Source organism: Sceloporus occidentalis, unplaced genomic scaffold (genome assembly GCF_023333645.1).
Source record: "Sceloporus occidentalis isolate IW3139 unplaced genomic scaffold, rSceOcc1.0.p SCAF_426, whole genome shotgun sequence".
Taxonomy (NCBI): Eukaryota; Metazoa; Chordata; class Lepidosauria; order Squamata; family Phrynosomatidae; genus Sceloporus; species Sceloporus occidentalis.
The window spans coordinates 1-22,869 of record NW_028317406.1 but is presented as its reverse complement, the minus strand read 5'-3'; positions in this window follow the sequence as shown (position 1 = coordinate 22,869).

The following is a 22,869-nucleotide window of genomic DNA, read 5'->3' as shown; positions in this document are numbered from 1 at the left end:
TAATTAATAATATCTCCACTGCCGATGTGCTTTCTGGTGGCATTTGATTGGACCATTCTGTTGGTTGCTATGGTGACTGCTTTTGTAACTTTGCACCACAGCCATTTTTTTTCTACATAATCCCCATAACTTTTTAAAATAAAGTGATCAGGACGAGGAGGCCAGGTGCATGCTGGGAAATCGCATGCGTTTAATAATTCATCCGCTGCCTCTGAGTATCGTCTGCAGATTGTGCTGCGGGAGGATTGTGTGTTCCTGCGCGACGCAGCCGCCACGTTCCTAACTGTTCCTAGAGGATCCCGAGCGGCTCTATTACCCTCCTATTTAGCATAAAGTGCGGTGTTTGGCTCCTGAGATTCCGCGTGTCACCGGCTGCGGCAGGCGTGCCGCTCGCTGACATCCGTGTAAAACATCCGAAGACGCAGAACCATAAAGTAACAAATATTCCAGTGGGGCAGTCACGGATGGGAGTAGTGAGAGTCCCCCCTGTATAATACATACGCTGTCATCTCCAAACGTGAGATCCGCGAGGGGTAACAGTGACCCCATCCCATCACCCCTTTATGCACCGTCCCCATAAAAACGCCATTCATTACTAACCGTAGATTGCAAGCTCTTTAGACAAAGACACAAATGGCCGTATTCAGCCGTCATGCAGCGCTGTGGAACATAAGATTAGACGTGACACGGGCGATAGCCGGGGGTCTTGGGCTTGACGGGGGGAAGAGGTTTGGAACTTTGTTAAATTTTTTAAAGCCCCCCCCCCCCCATTCCGCAAACGGAACTGCGCAGGATCCGAGCCAGAGCCGGGGTACATTTCTCACATACCAGCTGTGCCAATTTAGAATTTTTCTGCAATGCTTCGGAGAGAAAACATCTGCTAAGAATAAGAAAAATAATGAAATAGACGGAGAGGAGAGGGAAACGTCGGCGCGGGGGGCGGCCGGCACTCCCCGGGAACGAGCTTTTATTTCAAATGTTGGTAAAAGTTGGAGACTGAAGACAAAAAAACAAGAAAAAGGTGATGATTCCTTTTCTAATGAAAGCAGAGAGCAGGGGCCGGTGGATTTTAGAGAGCCCCCATTTATACGCTGCCTCCTCCAATACACAAAAATATGATATGAATGAGGGCCCCATGAGTGGTGGGGGAGGTGCTTGGGGCCACAATGTGATGAGGACCCTGGGAGATATGACATCATCATAACTGACAACCTCATTTACTACATTGTGACAAAGAAACCGATGGCAGATCTGTGACATCATTTCCCACAGAACAGGGTCACACCGGGTACAAAATGTTATATGTCTGGAGGTGTTGGGGCAACCCCTATCACTCTAGTCTCTAGGAGGTCGCAAGGTTTGCAGGGTATGAGGGTATCACATGGTTCTACAGCCCTAAAAGCCCTGATAATGGACCAATGGGGAAGGGGATATGACCGGGGCCTATCCAGAAACGCTTTGTGTCCTTGTCGTTCATTGGCCACGTTTACAGCTCTGGATCAGGTGGGAATATAAACTGAGGCCCTGCTTCCTCACTTCCTTTCCAGCCCGGATGAGGCAGGAAGAAGATCTGGAACTTTCTTTCTTATTATTTGGTATCAGGCCTGATCCTGAGAAGCTTCTGGAGCGGCTCCTGAAACCTGAGGACTTCCTGTCAGAAGTGAGGAGAGTGCGTGGCACGGACCGTCACTCTCACATTAACGTCCTGATCCAGGGCTGCAGGCGCTGCCGGGCCGAGTGGTGATGCCGGGAGAGAACCGTAAGCGTGTGTAAAAAGGAAGGCATGATTGACAACCAACTGTATGCCAATGAAGTGAAATGGTGTTCTGATGCAGAGATCCAATGGGCAAAGCCTCTCTATACAAGACCTTAAAATGGTCTCAAACATTAATGGAGATTCTTCTCTGCAGAGCACATGGCAAATCAGTTGAGGCATTTGGTCACCGTCCACTCCCTCCCCCAGTGCAATGTCCTTTCCCTTTTCTATCACCTTGGTCTCTAAGGGTCACTGGAGAAGATGGGTTACCAGGGGAGCGTCCAGCAGAAGACGGACCTATTGTGTCTATAAAGTCCTGCCAACTCTCTCTCTCTCTGAGTCTGCGTGGAGATGATCACATGGGAGTGGTAATTGTATCACGTGTTTACAGGCTTATCCTGCTGTTTCTTTGTTATTTCCATTCAATCAATGAATAGATAGTTTGGTAACAGCATATACTAACTTATTGTAATTTGTATATGTATTGTTAGTTTGTTTAGCCTCTCTTAATAAATATTGTTAATTGCAGAAAACAAGGAGTGTGGACTCTGACTTTACACTCAATAGTTAGTGGTTATTGATAGCATAACAGTGTAAATATATATAGTCATACATTAAATGTTATTCAATAATTACAGTAAGATTCATAAAAGACACATTTATATATTTATAACAGCGCAGGTTACCACACGAAGCCTTCTAGCCGCCACAGGTCCAGGAGGAGGCCATCTTGTCTCCTTATAACCAACAGAAACACAGCAGAGAGCGGCTTCCATGGCGGCTTCCTGCGGACGACCGGAGATCTCCTCAAGCGTCTGATGGCCTGGAGCTGAGATCACAGCAAAGTGCATGGATTTAGACTCCTGCTACTCCCAGGCAGCCAGGGTGTAGTGAGTATATGTACGGTGTACTGAGTAGCAGGGAGTAAAAGGGGTAAATGTTTAAAGCTCAGAGCAGTGAGGGGGCTTTGCCCCAGTTTTAGGCGATAAATGTGGGTCACGCGGGTTGGAGCCGACTCCTTATTTTTTACTTTTCCTCAGAGGGACTTAAAACCTCATCTCAAAAGCTCTTATTTCTCTAATTGCCTCTAAAGAGACAGAGGCTTCCGTAGTGGAGAGGAACCAGAAGGGCCCGGCTTTATGGTGCAGGGACATTGCATTCTTATTCATATGTTAGATTAAATGCACTGTTATTTACACTGCTAAAGAAGCGGGACAGTTGGCAGGTACGGGGAATGACTTTATCGTTAGATTTATTGGGTCCCCTGCTGTTAATGGTGTGACATTGTGGGGCCAGCTGGGTGCTGCAAGACGAGGCGAGCGAGGCCTATGATGTCAGAGAAAGGATTTCGGGCGGAACGCGCTGTAACGGATCGTGCCTGAAAGGGTTACTGGTTACCGGAGTTGGTGACAAATAGTTAATTTCTATGGTGAGCACATTATGCAGGGATGTTCCATTCAGGAGAATCACTCGGTTTTATCTCCAGTATTCGTTATCAGTTATCTCCAGATAAGAATTAGACATCCGCTGTCTCTTTTGGTAACGGCAGCGGTCTCGGGAATGGATGGAGAATTCGGAGGCTCTGGTTCGGTTCTTCTAATGGGACGTCCGGTGCTGATGTCCCCAAAACTGCTATAAGCTGCTTGAGATTTGGCCGCGGGTGGAGAATCTGCCCCGCTTACCCCTACTGCACAACACAGGGGCAATCAGAGCTCTGACTGGGATCAGCCGCTCTGTGGAGTGTACGAGAACATTTGGCACAAAGTATTTATTATGAGGTAATTGCGGTGTTGTAATGGTCCGAGTCGGGAGGATGGGATCGCACACACGGTTGAGGCTCCCTTTGAGTTTTAGAGGCATTTGAGTGACACTTGAGTTTCCTACTTTATTGGAGTCCTGAATCAAATGTGATATCTTTGCATGGATGAAGTATGCGGCGCGGCTGGGATTCCTACCAACTGCGATGGAAGGCGCTTGCTGCGGGAGCCTCACCAGACTCAGGGGTTCTTCAAATAGAGTGAACGTTTAACTCATTACTAATATTTTGAGAAGGTTCAATAAAAAAGTGTCATTTTTTTACACCAGCATCCTCTCGGGTGAGGTGCTATTATGAAATATAACAGGGGTAGGTAAATGCATGGAGCAGCCTTGCAGCAGAGGTGGCAGGCAGTGAGATAATATTTGTAGGGCAGACCCCGAACCCCGCACTCACAGTCCATGCTTCTGGGTTTTATTTTCGCTTTCTTTTGGTGAGATGAAGGGGTTAACATGTGATCTGGAAGCGCGTTATCTTTCCGGTTTGATCTCGGTTGCTCTGTTTCCCATTTCCAGACGCCGGGAACGCTCTAACATCACAAACTTGTGGTTTTATATATTGTCCTCGTGGCTCTGAAACAAAAAATAAAAACAGAAGAAAGAGGTCTGCGGGGGGCATTTAACCAGCGCAGGGTAAAAAATGGACAAATGGACCTATTTCTCATTATCAGAGGAGAGGGAATCTGTTATGTTTGGCCCTCAGGAGTGGCCCTATGTACTGAGTACCCCCACACCCCAAGAGTGGTACAAACCAAGGGGCATGAACAGAAATGGGGGTAACCTGATCATACTGCTCCGAGCCCCACCAAAAAACCACCAAATGCTCTCCCCAGAACATTCACCCCCTAGATTCCTGGTAAGCTTCTGCCCCCGAGGTGACAAAATGAACCGACCACCTAAACACCACAAACTACTCGAGGTAGGGTGACACACAAAATGGCACCTAACCGAATGACACCCGTCCCTAAATAACCTCCCAGTCGAGGGGCAGATGGAACGGAACATCCAAAGTGTTGAGGAAAATAATAAAATGGACGTCTCCTTCTGTTTTTTACCCATTTGGGTTCCCCGTCGTGGCGGATAATGTCACGGAACGCGGATCAAACATGTTCAATCACTTCTCTGATTCGATCATTGATTGCCAGGGGCAGCTGCCACCACGTCCCGGGATAAGAAGTAAAGAGGCCCAGTGAATGGTTGTCGGTGTCCCAGAGGGCCGCGCATGGTCTGGGGGTACCGGGGTAATTTCTGGAGCTGGGTGCAAATCTGAACCTTCCTTTATATGTAGTTAAAACTTTCTGATGCATTTTACTACATTGTTCATGTCACGGAACCCACATGCCGGGTCTGCGAAGACGATCCTTTCCGGCCCACGTGGCACTTGCTGCGCCCGGTGGATCTTTTCCTGTTTTTCTACTTCGTACAGAAATCTGTTTTGTCCCAGAATAACGCCCGGGGCTGGTGGAGACCAGCAAATTACCTTCGTCTGTCAAGGCCTGTTCCCCCTGCCCGAGGCCGGCCAGGTATGTCGGGGCAGGAAGTGCAGAAGTCGACACTAATTCCGTTGGCATGCCACGGGGGCCGATGAACGCAATAAACATTACTGAGGGATGAAAGGGAAGAAGGCAGGAGGAGTGCGTTTGAAGGGGAGCCCAGGATGCCCGAAACGCAGTCATCATGTCACCTGCTAACGGGACATAAATACCCCAGCCCAAAACTCCGGACCAGGGTATAATATATATATATATATATTATATACGCTGAAACATTCAAGAAGCCACCAGCAGCTCCAGCGCCGGCTGAATAAATGCAGCAAATGAAAAGAACACTCCCGTCACTCAACTCTGTTCCAGAATCCCAACCAAGCAGGTAGTGGGGTGCAAGGAATATTAATAATGTCCAGGCTCCAAAGAGTTAACAGCAGCCCGAATATCTGTCTGAATCTTACAGATGAAGCTTCAGGTTAAACAGGCATTTCAAGCCGACCTGGAGCCAGAAGCAACGGAGACCTAGAGGTGGGAGGCGAACTGCGTGCACCGGAAAACCCTGGCACGCCATGTGTTAATAGTTGGCCCACAGGCATAATGGTGTGTTTATGGGTGGGAGTTCTTTGCCCGGTGCACATTTATGGTTAACTCTGAGACATGTACAATGTGCTTTCGAGTGACATTAGTGGTATCTTTAGCCTTTCCCCGGGGCAGGAGGCGTCAGGAGAATTAGTGTTCAGCATCTTATTATTCTCGCTGCGGACAAATTCACGCCTGGAAACCAGGTGGCTCCTCGGGCCAATGTTTTAGAGGTCGGGCTCCTCTGTTCTGGAGGTAAATCAGCAGGTTCAGCATAATCAAAAAAGATAGATTTGGGTTCCCTGGTTCCTTGTTTTCTTAAATATATAGTAAAAAATAGCTATTCTGCTGCCCCTGTGGATCCGCATCCTGCACTTCGCTCTGCAGAGTCTGGTGGTGCCTCATTATGTCCCTCCTCTACAGAGCCTCATCATGTCCTTCCCCTGCAGAGCCTTATCATGTCCCTCCCCTGCAGAGCCTCATCATGTCCCTCCCCCCACAGAGCCTCACGACTTTGAGTTAATGAAAGTTTTTTAGAATGGAAAGTCTGTGAAATATCTAAAAATAGCAAATAAAAAAATTACAAAATAAATTCCCACCCTCAGCATTAGTTTTTTGGTCTTTGTTTAATGCACATCATATAAAATCCTTCAATTGTGTAATAAAACGGCCCAGAATCCCCCACAAAAAACTGATAATTCCATAGCAGGTTCCAATGTTTGTCATCATCTCTCCAGCATCCAGCACAGGTTAGATGGGGCAACAGGGACAGTGTGACATCATTCACATTTATGTTCTGATGTCATCGCAGCTTATTCTGTAGAAACCCTGCTATAAGGTGAATCTCTGTAATTCCCCCCAGCCCAAAGCCTCTAAATTCTAATGAGCGGGTATTAAGAAAAGCCCAGAGCTTCTGCCATGCAAATGAGTCCCCGGCTCCCAGCAGATAAGGATCTTTTTGATGGAATAAATGCTGGATCTTCACTTCTTAATTCTTTCATTGGTATTCAGAGCAGACGGCGGCTAAATAACAGCGAAGGCGGCGGAATCGCGGCGGCGGAAACTAATATTGATTTGTTAAATAGTGTCAAGAAGTCAAAATTCACAAATCTCCAGTCGATTGTTTATGAGGCAGTTAGCAGAGAAATTATGTCCCGTCCTAATTAATAACTCATTAGTGAAATGTGATTATATGGCCGTCCAGTGAGGACGGAACCAGGTCCAATCTCCTGCGTTTAACCCTACGATGCCTGCTGCGCCGTCTGTGGTATGGGATACATAAGAAATAAACCACAAGACACTGGCCCGTGTTTACTAAGCAGAGCTACGTCATCATGCGTCAAGATCACTGAATCCTTGATCGGTTCTGGGTCCTTAAGACTGGGTTAAGATCAAGTGTTAATTGGGTGAAATGGGGGGGCAGGGGTAATTGTTTCGTGATTCTATTTGAGGGGGTTACTTAAGGTGTTAATGAGTTAAAGCCGATCCGCCCCTCATCATAGTTTTATACTCCAAATATAACGGCTTTTACAGGTTAAGATAACACGCGCCTAATTCCTGTGTATTATTAATAATACTACTAATAATAATAATCCTGTCCCTTTAACACAGGGGTCTCCAAACGTTTCCGTAAGAGGGCCACATTACATATTTGACACATTTTCACAGCCAAAGGAAAATAAACAGTTTTATAAATGAATGAATTTTTATTTGGATTTTTTTGGGTATAATCAACATGATATGGTTCAGAACATAAGAGACACGATGCTGCGTTTACACCGGAATTGGGTATAAATCAGATGAGAAGCACACAGATTCACATGTATGTGTGTATGTAAAGCGTATGATGTGGGAGTGGCTGTGTGTATTTATATGTATTTGTGAGGGTGTATGTATGTGTTAGTGTATGGTGTGGCTGTGTGTGTATGGTGTGGGAGTGGCCGTGTGTGTATGGTGTGGGAGTGGCTGTGTGTGTATGGTGTGGGAGTGGCTGTGTGTGTATGGTGTGGGAGTGGCTGTGTGACTATCATCACACCCAGCCACATCACAATTCATATAAGTCATGTCCCCCAACCACCATATTCATACCTCCCATTATCATCATCATCTTCCTCTCCACCATCATATCCATCCCCTATCATCATCACCCTGTGTTGCACCAAAATCACTCCCCCCATCTCTATACCCAGCAGTAATTCTCCTTCATACCCGTTCATATTTTTGTTAATCCAGTTACCTCCCTGCCTGGCTGTCAGTCTGCCTGCGGTCTTCCTTTATGGAATATGGATATGATGTCATATTGATGCTGACCGGCAGATGCACAGATCGCCAGGGCAAGATGCTGCAGATAAAATCTTGAGGCGGGCCGGATGCGGCCCACGGGGCATAGCTTGGAAACCCCTGCTTTAAAGCATAGAAACACAGAGCCTGCCAACAGATTGGCCCCCGTTGCCCCGTCTAGTCGGGAAAACTTAATCAGTCATTGGTCTCGTCTTAGATTCAGGAGCTGTATGTCTATCCCATGCATGTTTAAATACCTCACTGGATTGCCCTCAACCACTTCTACTGGGAGGCTGTTCCAATTATCTACCACCCACTCAGTAAAGCCTATGTTATTTTGCTGCCTCAGCTGATGCTACATGTATCCCTCAAATAAAGCTTCATCAGTCTTATGATAGTCTTATAATAATATATCAGTAATAAAATAAGAATACTACTCTCCGCACACACACACAGTACAAGAATATGTGTAATATGGGTAGAACTTATTAATATAATTATTAATAATAATAATAATTATACTACTACCACTACTACTAATAATAATGATACTACTACCACTACTACTACTAATGATACCACTATTACTACTACTAATAATAATGATGCTACTACCACTACTACTACTACTAATAATAATAATGATACCAGTATTACTACTAATAATAATATTACTACTAATACTAATAATACTACCACCAATACTACTAATAGTAATGATACTACTACTACGAGTAATAATAATACTTCTGCTACTCCTAATAACAATAATGATACTAGTACCTTTCCTACTTCTTCTACTACTAATAATATTACTGCTGCTACTACTACTACCAATACTACTAATAATGATACTACTACTACTAATAATACTGCTGCTACTACTACTAATAATTATACTGGTACCGTTACTACTGCTTCTACTAATAATACTATCACTGCTGCTACTACTACTACCAATACTACTACTACTAAAATGATGGATGTTATTAATGATACTGACACCTACAGCTTTTTGTTCTTTTACAAGTTTTTGGATGTCTGCTATGAAGGTTGGTGGAGAGATTGGGGTAAAGCGACTATTTTACCTCCATAGGATTGAGTTCAGTGGCAGTTGGTGGCAAATCCAGCAAACCGCCCTGAACTCTGCTCCACCGTGTAAAGCTGCCAGAACCAATCAACTTGCAGCCAAGGTGGAATACTTCATAACGCTATCATATACTATGAATACTGTCATATCCCGCTAGTTATTACATGGGCTTTTAAACTTTGGGTTTTGGTTAAGAAAATAATAGGAAACAAAATGAGTGATTTGGGGGGGGTCGCCTCACTCACCAAACAACGGCATTTGTGAAAGCAGATATTTAAGCGAGAAGCTTTTACCGAAAAGAGGAGGCTGGAAGTCGACGGCCGGGACAAGATGGTTATGATCCAAAGAGAAGAAATGGATTGTGACAGGCGTGGATTATTTAAAGCGTGCAGATGTGCAGAAGGCACTTTGATGGGACAGGGAGAAGAGTTCAAGGGGGAGGGGAGGAAAAAATCCAGGATTTCCTGCGCCAGACTCCAAAAAACTCCAGCAAATAATTAGAGGAATAAGGAGGCATTCCATCCCGTATGCAGATATGTGAACATCTGGCCCCCGACATCTTGACGGTTCTATTAGAATGCACCGGCGTTCCTCCCGCTAACACCTGTTCACCCTAATTTTCTTTCCTAAGCAGCTCTCCAGTAGACAATGTAGATGCCAAATCATTTATCACTCTTTAAGTGTTTCCATATGTTCCTCTCCGGCCTGTGCTGGCCCGAGGCAAGCGTCTTCACAATGCATTAAAATTCAGCAAGTGTGTAGACAGCCATGTTTCACTGAGCTCCGGTCTGGCAATTATTACCCCAAATTATAGTTCACACATGACTTGACAAAGTGGCCGATGCGTTTCAGAGCAAGGCAGGCCCCACCGGCGCTCGGCCCCCTCAATGTGCTCTATGTTAGGGGAATGTCAGGGACTAATCAGAGGGAAAGCACCCCTCAGCGGTGCAAAGAAATCAGAGGCCGACAGCTCGCCGGGGGCCGCCTAAAAATGTCAAAAATGCTACACTGGGAATGAATGACATCAACGGGGCAACATGTGTTCTGATACAAGCAATTACCCCCGCCGACAGGACAGACCCACTCGTGACGGGAGCGGAGAAGGAACTGTGTGGCAGCGCCAGGGGCAGATAACATGACTGTGATCCCTGCTCATCACATATTGTGATATAGGGGTGATGAGAGATGTGGTTACCGACTGGGTTTTGACGGAAGAGACATTTTCAGGATCAGGGAATTAATTCACCGGAAAGGATAGATTGTGACGGCAGGAAAGAAATGATCCGGGCCATCCAGTCCGGTCCGGACAATTTCCTCGCTTATTGTTTAGGAGATTTTATTCCTCGCTTTCAGATGTTTTGGACAAAAAAAATTATTTGGGCCCCAAAATGTTCAGACCCAATGCAGCGCTGCAGAATACGATAGCGCTGTATAAAACAACAAATAATAGTAATAATATTCCTTAATACATTTTATTCATTTAAAGGAAACCTAAAACTGGCGGAGCTGGCAACCCCGGCTGGGAAAGGGTTAATGATGTATTCAATTTAGATGAGGAAAGTGGATGCATCAAGTGGGGCCCCAGGGAGGTTCTGCTGGAGACACGACGGGCCCCACGGCAGCTCCGAGGATCTCCTGGTAAATATTTACTACCCGTATTAATTGTGGATTGGGCGATATTAGACAATAAGATCCATTAATCCATCCTAACAGGATCTGGTGATCAACTCTACAGATGAGATCCACCAAACCACAAAGTATCCATTAGAACTGAATATTCACCGGGGAGAGGTGCTCATGTCTCTTACTGTGAGACCTTCCACCCCACACCAAGTAAAGGTTCTCTCCATGACGTGATACTCAAGGGCCACTCACTTGTCTTATTAGTCTCTTGTTCACTTTAAGCAGTTTTTACCCCAAAGTTGTAACTGAGTTAATTTACCTGGAATTAAACCCGGGAGACATCACACGATTCCTGTTTCTGTTCAGTTTGACCTTTGACTTCCAGTTGAGGTCATTATCAGCATCCTTCTCCTAAATGAAGGTCTCAGTTGGGTACTTAGAGGGGTGTTAAGGGCTTTGCCAGGGTCACGGGGTCACCGGGTTTAATTAGGTATTAGAGGAGAACAATCACTTGTTCCTGTGTGAACCTTCCTAGACTCAGGGACATGGAAGCATCGGTTTCCCAGCGAGGTGGCCGACGGTTATATGAATACGGCTTCAACGATAGTATTTGTGACCCAGTCAGTGTCGGTGAATTGGCTCTCTGACACCCACGGCCCTCATGGCCCTCAATCACATAGAAAAAATAAATGGAGCTTCAGAGTTTATTTAAAAAATTCAATCAGAGCTGAAGATTCTCAGCCATTCTCTGGTGCTTTCGGAGGAAACTCGGGGACCAGCATCGCCCGCAACCTCAGACCAGACGCCGAGATCAACGCAAAATTAAAGACACCCCCAGGTTCCCACCTTGTGGGTTCTGCTTCGTGGACTTTTGGTGGAATTATGTCTCCTTCACCTTATTATACAACATAAATGTCAGATCCCTCTACACTTTACCCGTAGAGAACGCTAGACGAAGGATGTATCTGGTGTCAGCTACATATTTCAGCCTTGGCCGTCTAGGCGTAGGGGGCAAGAAACAGGGGGGTGGAAGCCCCCGCTGCTGCAAAACACTCATTTGGGCAATCAGTCCACCAGAGTGCTGCCACTCACTGGACCAGCTACAAGGAGATCCCCGATCCCCCCAACTGGCCCATTTACACCATGGAGGCTGCTGTGTGCCTTAAAGACATGGAGCGCTGCCATATGATGTCATAGTGTCATTCTCTGCCCACCCCTGGTATCCGCATCGTTTAATTATCCTTGAAGTCCTCGTTTGGCAGCCGGTCCGTCCGCCGACGCTTTCTTTTTTGCAGGAGATAAAAACTCAGGTTATCGCGAGTTGCGCGATCTTTATGTAAATCGGCGGGGTGGATGATCCGCCATTATCTGCCGTATTACAGGGAATACATTTCCTTATCTCCGCAGGTTTTGTTACCGGCAACGCAAGACATCAAATGTTAAACGCCGCCTTCTGTAATCTTTACCCTTTTCAGTCTCAGAGCGAACGACTCAATCATCTGAGTGCTCGATTACCGCATGTGTCTCCGTGTATGATAAGAAATGGCAGAGCGTCCGATGCCTCTCTACCCAAACGCTGCGGGGATGGAAAGCACCGCGGGATGATGGCGTGTCATCGGAATTGGGTGCCACTACCCAGCGTGACGGCCACCTTCTCCCAGGACAGTCGCTGGTCTCAAGGAGCCAAATGCCTCTCCCGGGGCGTGTTTAAATTCCCTCACTGTATTAACCTCAACCACTTCTGCTGGGAGGCTGTTCCACTTACCTACCACCCTCTCAGGGTGAGGGTTCCTTAATTGACTGTATATGATTTGATTAAACTACACATCACATTATTAACAACATGCCTTGACTGGCCACTTGGAACACCGGGCAGATGGGGGGCTACAGCGTGTGGCTTGGTACGCCCGGTCGCACGCTACGTGAGCATAAAAACATAGCATGCAGCCGCGCATATCCCTCCGCTGCATGCGCCTACATCATCAGGCGGCCGCCGGCCTTAAAGTGCCGGAGTTCGAGCACAAATGGTTGCGGATTCAATCATTTTCCTGCCGGCGACGATCAAAAGTGCAAATAATCTGCAAAATGAAGACTTAAAGTGTTTATTGTTAGAAACGTCCGGAGCGGGAAGAAGAATGCGACGGGATTACCGCATTCAACAGATTCCTGATAACATGCGACCCAACAGCATTACCCCCCTATATACATCGGTAACGAGCTGCGGCCACGGGGCGACCCCGGACTTTAACCATTTGCGCTCTGCCCGCAGCCAGCGCTCCTCCTTGTAGTCAGCCATCCAAAATTGCTGGAAAGTGGTTATAAGCGCAGTTAATTAAGAGGAAGTCTGTGCAAATGCGCTCTAATCTGATCCGACTAATGGAAGATTGCAGAAAATTGCTAATTAGAATTTCATTAAAAAAGGTGCTGCTTTATCGGGCTGCGAATATCATAACCTTTAAGAATCCTTTCACAGAAAAGCTTAATTCCTTTTCAAACAGAAATATTCTTTTTAAGATATTCTGCGTTTGCTCAGGAGCCGGGAGGAGAGACAGCAGCAGAAAATGTTTCCGACTTTTAAATATTCGAATTAAAAAAAAGAAAGAAAAGAGGGAGAAATAAAGGAGATACTAGGTGAGGTTTTTCATCTCGTGGAAGATGAAAGATCTGTTTGAAAATATATTATTGTACAAATGAAGCAATCGGCCCCATAAACAGAAAGCGCGCGCTTTTTGATGATTTTTTTCCGCCGTGAGGGTTCGTTTGTATGTAGTCGTTTGCGGCTTAACCCCCCCTGTGCCGAGGAGCCGCTTCTTTCTGAAGAGTAACAATCCGCAGAGACGATAAAAATGTGTCACGTTTTATTATTTGTTTTTGGGTTGTTTTTTTGTTTTTTAGCAAAACTAGTAAAAGATAAAAGTATTAAAAAAAAAAAAACCCAAAAAGAGTGAAAACGGAGCTGTTTATATACGTGTGAAATGTGTAATTCAGAGGGTTTGAATCTTTTGGACGCAGAATAATAAGTCTAAATGCATCTCAATCGGTTCTAGAAATGAGGAATCCCTGTTGGGGCAATAAAATTCAGGGGCCCCTGCGACAGTCACGGCGGGGCCCCCAAGCTCCTTAAAGTGCTGCCTGATTAGAACCACGTGCATCAGAAACAGGTTGCCTAACGTCATGTGACCATGTGCACTTGCGCTAACGCGTGGGGTCACGTGACTTCATATGACCCGCCTTCATCTACATCCGGTGGATGTTAAACCTCATTGGCTGCCCGCGGCCTGCAGGACTTTCAAAAACCTATTAAAAAAAGCTCAGTAAGCTGGCAGCTGGAAGTAAAGCCGTCAGGAATGAGACCCGGGGGGAGGGGTTGGTGGCACCAGCATTGGGGGGGTCACCACTGGACAGGGGCCCCCTGCAATGTGGGGGCTGCTGGGCTCTTGTTAGGCCTGGATGGTTTTATTCCAGAAAAATGGTGTTCCTGAAGCACCTTATAATAAAAACTTAGCCCTAAAGTGGAATTCATATTTTTTGTTAATCAGCCCCCATAATTCTAGAAACATCTGGTATATTGTAACAAAATTATACATATGCAGTAGCCTACCCACCAGGGGGGGATTCGTCCCGGGTGCCGCTCATCAGGGAGGGGTGCCGCTCATCAGGGAGGGGTGCCGCTCATCAGGGAAGTGCCACCACGCCGGAACCACTCCAGAGACAGACAACACTGAAGCCACGCCCACAGCCTTCCGCGCTCGCTGCACCGGAAGGACGCAGAAGAGGAGCCAAGAGGAAGAAGGAAAGGAGCTGGAGCGGGGAAAGTGACTGAGGAAAGGTAGGAAAACATTCAGTGAGAGTGAGTGGATTAGTAAGTGTGTGAGAGTGATGGGTGTTATGCAGTAATTACACTCCTATCATGACAAGTCAGCCAGTACATGCTGGAATCTGGGTAAGGCTAGGCATGATAGGAGTGTGATTGCTGTTAACAATTATATATATATATATATAGATATTGTTATTTTGGTGTGTTACTTTTAATAAAAGTTTGGGGGTTTTTGTATGTTTTTTAAAGTTGGGGGGTCATCTTCGCTTTCGACCAAATGAATGATAAATTTACGGTTTTGGTGCAGAATTTTCATTTCTGTGTAACTGTGCTATATACTAGGCCTACACCACATCAATGTGTGCCTCAGTATATAGTGATAGGGGTTATGCTGCATTAATGTCAATGTGTGCCTCAGTATATAGTGATAGGGGTTATGCTGTATCAGTGCGTGCCTCAGTATATAGTGATAGGGGTTATGCTGTACCGCCATCAGTGCGTGTGTCAGTATATAGTGATAGGGGTTATGCTGCATTATTGTCAATGTGTGCCTCAGTATATAGTGATAGGGGTTATGCTGCATTATTGTCAATGTGTGCCTCAGTATATAGTGATAGCAGTTATGCAGTTTTAAAGTGTGCGTGCGGCCACATACAGGATCTGCCCCCGGTGCCAAATACTCTAGGTGCGCCGCTGCACATGTGAAAAAACTAAGATACATTATACAAGCGATATAACAGGTAGCATTACTCAGGCGCTAAGTGCCATGTCAGGCAGGGGGTTGCGCATGCCCAAAATACCCAACACATGAACAAAGACATCACTTTGGGGGCGCACAAAGCCCACCACCTGGGAATGGACGAAAACACCAGAAAAGGAACTCATTACCCAGCAGACGGGCCACGCATGTAGACCAGACCTGCTCCGAGTGACCGTAAAAACAGGCCAACCTTCCCTTATATGGATCTCCGTATAAAATATAACGCTTTCTGAAAAACACAATTTATCAGCAGAATATTAAAAAGTCAAATTATTTCCATTCGGCGGCGGTAATACACAAGGGGAACAGCGCTACAGCCTCTGCTAATGGTATGGCCTCCAGACATGACGGACCCTCCAGCCTCCAGACATGACGGACCCTCCAGCCTCTAGACATGACGGACCTTCCAGCCTCCAGACATGGTGGACCCTCCTGCCTCAGAACATGATGGCCCCTCCGGTCTCAGCACATGGTGAACCCTCCGGTCTCAGGACAAGGCTGATCCTCCGGCCTCCAGACATGGTGGAACCTCCAGTCTCAGCACATGGTGGACCCTCCGGTCTCAGGACATGGCGGACCCTCCGGTCTCAGGACATGGTGGACCCTCCGGTCTCAGGACATGGCGGACCCTCCGGTCTCAGGACATGGCAGACCCTCCGGTCTCAGGACATGGTGGACCCTCCGGTCTCAGGACATGGCGGACCCTCCGGTCTCAGCACATGGCAGACCCTCCGGTCTCAGGACATGGCGGACCCTCCGGTCTCAGGACATGGCGGACCCTCCGGTCTCAGGACATGGTGGACCTGCTGATCTCCGGGCTGATTTCTTTCTGCTTATGGCACTGCCCCTGCGCGGCTTCCCCCTCTATAATGTACTTTCTGCTTTTCACATCCAGTGCTGTTTTCGGGGTTAAATATAAAATCGAATGAAAGTGAAAAGTCGGGAATTAAACACTTTAAACCAAAGAAGCCCAAATATTATCCCTCGTTAATGAAGAAGCTTCTATAATTCATGTTACTGAGTCCTCACTTATTCAGAAAACAAATAAACGGCGAGCGCCGCGAATACGAGATGAGTCTGAGAGCAGGAAAAAGCCGGATCTAATCAGCCCCACTCAACGGCAGGGGCCGCGGGGCGCCGCGGGGTTAATTCCACAAGTATGGCGCATGCTGCGAGGATGGAAATCTTGATTGGCCCTCCCCGGCCCCCGGTGGCCACACGCCATTTTTCCTACTCATAAGAACAGCTATTAATGAAGGGAAAAGTGCTTGAAATTCCCCGAAATGACAAACTGTCGAGGCCCCGCCGCGCATGCTTTGTCTTTTAATATCACGCTAATTATTGTCCTTATTAATTTTTCTGTTTACCGTCGGGCCGGTACCAACGCGAACAATGGCGTAAATACCCCGCAGCAGCCGCAGTCCGAAAGAAGCCCCCCGTCCGCCGCGCTCATAATCCGACAAAGCTGTAATAACAGCCTTTCATCCGCACAATGGCAGCCGGCGGCCGCGGCGTCACGGAAACCAGATTTCCAGGACCGGCGGAAAACTTGGCACACGCGTGATCTCGATTCAAACATGAGCTTTCGGCGTGTTATGATCGCGCAGACACAATAAACGCTCCGGACACGTTGGTGACATGTTTACACGGTATTAACCCTTCAGGCCGTGGACGTGTTTCTGACGCTCAAATAATCAGAATAAACTGAAGAAATGTGAAATTATTTTATATCTTTTCAATTTAGTTTTTATTAATTTTCAGTACATCAGAAACACAAAAACAAAAACATTTAACAAACTTAGAAATAAACACACAGAAGGGGAAATTATTATTTTATAAACAGCCCGGAACAGATTTGTTTGATGGTTAAACGGGTTTTGGGCTAAATAAAGTGTTTAATGCTGATATAACTAGTGTTGGAAAGAATTTCTTTACTGAGTGGGTGGTAGATAGGTGGAACGGCCTCCCAGCTGAAGTGGTAGGCGGTAATACAGTGAGGGAATTTAAACATGCGCGGGATGGACATACGGCTCCTGAATTGAGGACTGATTATGGTTTGAGACCCCCGCTCACAGCAGCTGATAAAATGGGCAGATATGACGGGTTATTGTTAACCCTACGAATGCCTCTGATACAATGTATTTATTCCACCTCTGCTTGATACGCCTGACAGACCCGGATCCTACGGCGCGGTTACCCCCTGCGATGCCGCCTTTAGATAGTAAAGATGTATAGAAAGCGGGACGGGGCCACATGTCACATGATCACTTTGAACGCATCGCAGGGGATATCGCAGATTACACTTTCTACTCGGATTTCTTTTATTTTTTGATATAAAAAGATGTTGGAACGGCAGGAAAAGCTTTATTTTCTTGCGTCTGACAGGTCGCCGGGGGGAACGGACGGAATACTTTAATTACCGGCATGGCGTCCTCTCGCCTCTCCGCGCCTCTCCGCGCTCCAAGCATCCAGCGGCGCGGAGGTTAATGGATATCAATGATTGCGCTTTAATCCGCAGCTCGTTAAATGCCCTCCAGCCAACAAAAGGTTAATAGGCATCGTTGACTTTTTCATAGAAGACGGTAACCCGTAGTTATCCGCCAGGAAGAACGGGGTGAAAACACACTTTTTTACACTTGGTATCGGCCCCTTTTGGCCCCTGAGTTCTGCCCCCAGCGACATTTCTGCCCCTACGATGTGCAGACGTCGCGTCCGAGGAAGGTCGGCTGCGAATGTATAGATCGAGGATCACATTACTTTATGGCCCTCAATGCGTGTAGCGGGCCAGATACCCCCCTCCCATTTACTGGGAGGTGGGCAATAAAGAAACAGATATTATCCGGAACGTTGTCTGACCGCGGTGCGGCTCCCGAGGGCCGTTTCATTTCTTCGTATGAAATAAAGGCCAGATTAATAAATTTCCTTTCTTGCTTCTTAAAAATTATACATTCTTAATATTTTGGCCAAATAATATAACCAAACCCCGAGATATCAACAACCCCCCCGCGCGCTCAGGGGTTTTTATTTTATGATATATTTCGTTCCGGGGTTTTTATTTCTTGATATATTTAATTCCGGGGTTTTTATTTCATGATATATTTCGTTCCAGGGTTTTTATTTCTTGATATATTTCTTTCCGGGTTTTTATTTCTTGATATATTTCTTTCCGGGTTTTTATTTCTTGATATATTTCTTTCCGGGTTTTTATTTCATCATATATTTCGTTCCAGGGTTTTTATTTCTTGATATATTTCTTTCCGGGGTTTTTATTTCTTGATATATTTCTTTCCGGGTTTTTATTTCATGATATATTTCGTTCCAGGGTTTTTATTTTATGATATATTTCGTTCCGGGGTTTTTATTTCTTGATATATTTAATTCCGGGGTTTTTATTTCTTGATATATTTCGTTCCGGGGTTTTTATTCTCAGCCTTCGATTGGAAGATATTTGGGTTCATTTTGCTGGATTTTCTGTGTAAAGAAATCCGTGTGCCCCCCGGCCCCTGTAAACGGCTTATGGGGCCCCTCATTACAGACGGGCGGTCTTCTGATCGTGAGGGTCTTGCTGCCGGGGTTATTGAAGCCCCCGCATTCTTTTTGTCTGTATAAAGATGGCTCTCCGGCCGCTGCAGACAATGGAGAGCGAGGCTCGTGATACATTAACGATGCGATAATGGAGTCTAAATAAACATAATCAGCTTCCCGTCCGCCTCCCGCCCCAACCTTATCTGTAACGGCGCTAATGAGGCTAAGTCATCCAATTAGTCCCGTTATTAATGATACGGTAGCCGGGGAGAAAAAACATTCATTACTAAACTCAGTGGGATCTTTGTGTCTCGCCCGGACAGGACCAATTAATACGACAATTATTAACAAGATCTAAGGCAGGTACAGCACCCTGAGCGCCTAGCGGCTGATTGGGTGGGGACTGAGGGAACATGCGCGGCTACGTCAGGAACAGTACGGGGCACAGTGACGATAACGTCCCCGCGGAGTGACCTGCTGGGTCCGCGCATGTCATGGCGTCTGCCGGCAGCTACTTCACCAATGGAAGTGCTGCCGTCGACCGGTGTGTGTGTGGGGGGGGTATTTACTCGTCTCGTCGTTTCGGCCCCGAACAATTTTCACATGAATTACCTGATATTCAGTTTTTCAATGAACTTCCATCTCCTCTGCCTCTGCTGTGCGTCTGTTTGCTGCACCACGGAGGGTCTGTGGCAGAACTCTGGGGGGTCTTTGGCAGAACTCTGGGGGGTCTCTGGAGGGTCTCTAGAAGGTCTCCAGAGGGTCTATGGCAGGTCTCTAGAGGGTCTCTGGCAGGTCTCTGGGGCGTCTCTGGCAGGTCTGTGGCGGGAGGGTCTGCGGAGGGTCTCTGGTGAGTCTGTGGGGGGTCTCTGGCGTGAGAAGCAAATTCTATACAGAAAATCCCCTTAATGGCACAGTTTTAACCGCAGCTCCTGAATATAAGACCAAGGGCCGAACAGGGCTCACAGCAGCCGGTTAATGGGCAGATTAGACGCGACCGACGGCTCTTACTGGTCGGCAGATTCTGGTTTTCTTAGAGACCACAGAGGCTCGACGACCTGTTTATGGTCTTCGTTCAGATGGAAAGGAGTGTCGCTGGTTCTAATTTCTATTTAGAAAATCGTTCCTTTTGGGTTCTGCGCCTATTTTAATTTGTATGTTTATATGCTTTGGGCTGCGCATGCAGAATATCATGTTACCGAGAATGCCTATAGGCGTCCGCCGGCCGGCTGGGAGGTGATGAATTATTACCCCTTCTTACCCCACTTGATAAGCGGACCGTACGCCAGGCGGACGCGGCCCTCAGAGACATTGAAACGGCTTAAACCGAATACACGTTATATTTAGGTTCCAGGAGACAAAGTTACCCCGGGAATCATCTCCTGCAATGGGGCATCTGGTGACCCCACACGAGGAGGTGTCAGGGGCCCGAGCGCCATTTAAATAACACAGAGAGGAAGGAATCACGCTCAGCTGGCGGCAGTCGCTATGATGGCAACGGCCCATTAAAAAAAATTCCTCCCATTTTTTGGCTTTTTTGCTGAATTCCTAACAATTTCTCCTCCGCTTTGCTGCGTTCTGAGATGAACTCACGTCCCTGATCCATAGACCAAAAACGCAAAGTTCTGTCCCAGATCCAAATCACTTAACAGGACGCGAAATCACGAAGCAGAAAGCGGCCAAGCCAAAAAAGATAAGAAAACGGCAAACCGATAACAGAAAATGTCCGTTTTACCCAACGAGCCCGACTCGCACTTCCTTTCAGAGCCTCATCCCGAGCCGCTTCATCACCGGCTTCTGTCACGGAGAATTATTACAGCTCTTTAACCAAATGCTTGCTTTTTGGGGTAAAAACAACATGGAAACAGCCAAAGGCTAAACTCCTGCGCGGGTTTCCTTTCCCGGATTGTGAAGCGGAGCTCGTTTGTGCTGAGAGATCATCAAGAAATGTGAAATTAACTGCTCGGCCAATTAAGCCTATGTAATGCATACGGTCCCCATTACTCCGGGCGCTTCGCGTCTATTAATCCTGAAAGGCCAAACGCCGACTCTTTCCTTATTCACATAATTAAACCTGAAAACGGGGGATTTCCTGCCTTTTAATGTCTCGCTGCCTCTCGTTGGGAGTTAGTTAACACTTCCAGCTTCTAACGAGCTCTGCCGGGCTGGTGCCGCGGTCATTATTCCAATTAAACCGAGACGGAACAATATATGTATATGTGATATATATATATGTTATGTATATGTGATATATATATATGTTATGTATATGTGATATATATATATGTTATGTATATGTGATATATATATGTTATGTTATGTATATGTGATATATATATGTTATGTATATGTGATATATATATGTTATGTATATGTGATATATATATATGTTATGTATATGTGATATATATATATGTTATGTATATGTGATATATATATATGTTATGTATATGTGATATATATATATATGTTATGTATATGTGATATATATATATGTTATGTATATGTGATATATATATATGTTATGTATATGTGATATATATATGTTATGTATATGTGATATATATATGTTATGTATATGTGATATATATATATGTTATGTATATGTGATATATATATATGTTATGTATATGTGATATATATATATATATGTTATGTATATGTGATATATATATGTTATGTATATGTGATATATATATATATGTTATGTATATGTGATATATATATATATGTTATGTATATGTGATATATATATATGTTATGTATATGTGATATATATATGTTATGTATATGTGATGTATATGTGATATATATATGTTATGTATATGTGATATATATATGTTATGTATATGTGATATATATATATGTTATGTATATGTGATATATATATATGTTATGTATATGTGATATATATATATATATGTTATGTATATGTGATATATATATATGTTATGTATATGTGATATATATATATATGTTATGTATATGTGATATATATATATATATGTTATGTATATGTGATATATATATATGTTATGTATATGTGATATATATATATGTTATGTATATGTGATATATATATATATGTTATGTATATGTGATATATATATGTTATGTATATGTGATATATATATATATATGTGTTATATATATATATGTTATACGTGGCTAATTGTGTAACTAACATAAATTCAATGTTTATCCACGATACATTCATGCAGGTCCTATAAATATATTATTATTATTACTATCGTTGTTATGATAGTTATTGTTATTATTATTATAGTCATTATTTTTATTATTATTTTATTATTATTGTTATAAGTCACAGAATATTCGGTCATTTTAAAAAATGGACGTTCCGCCTCACTTCAATATTGTTATATTTCGGGTAATTGTATCGCTGTCGCTGCGCACGTTTCTGGCCGCGTCCTTCGTGAATATCTGTAACCAGAAAAGTTTATAAATGAATCCCTGCGGTGGGAAAAAGGGATTTTTTTAATTTGCGCTGAGTTTTAGGTATATTTAGGGCGATATTTGTTTTAGGGGAAAGCCTGCGCTCGCCCCTTACATGTCCTTTACATGCTATAGCTTTTCAGTTCTAGTATATGCTATATAAAATAACAATAATAATAATAATAACAGTAATTATAACAATAATAATAATACCAATAATGATAATACTATTAATAATCATATACAGTATCGCCTTTATCTTTCTGATTCTCTTTAAAGCTTGTCCTAAAGTCCAATTAAAATCTCGTTCTTGATACTATTTTCTTATAATTTTACAGGAAAGGAAGGATTCTAAATAAAATGACATTCGCGTCCCGGCTGTTACTATTAATCAGTACAAACAGAGACAGTCCTCGGGCTGTCAGGGGCCGCTTTCGGCTGATTCTGTGATTATGATGTCATATGTTTTTGGAAAGGAAAGTACTTTTCTGCTTTTCTGAAAATAAGAAAAGGACATCATTAATTCAGATATAACAGGAACATTTTCTGTACGGCGGGAAGATTTATAAATGAAGAATAAAAATGCCTTTTGTTTCTATTGAATTAAAGTCACTTTATCTGCAGGCTGGGAATCGCTGTGAATGTAAGCCTGGCATACTAAGGGGTTAATTTAGCTCAGAA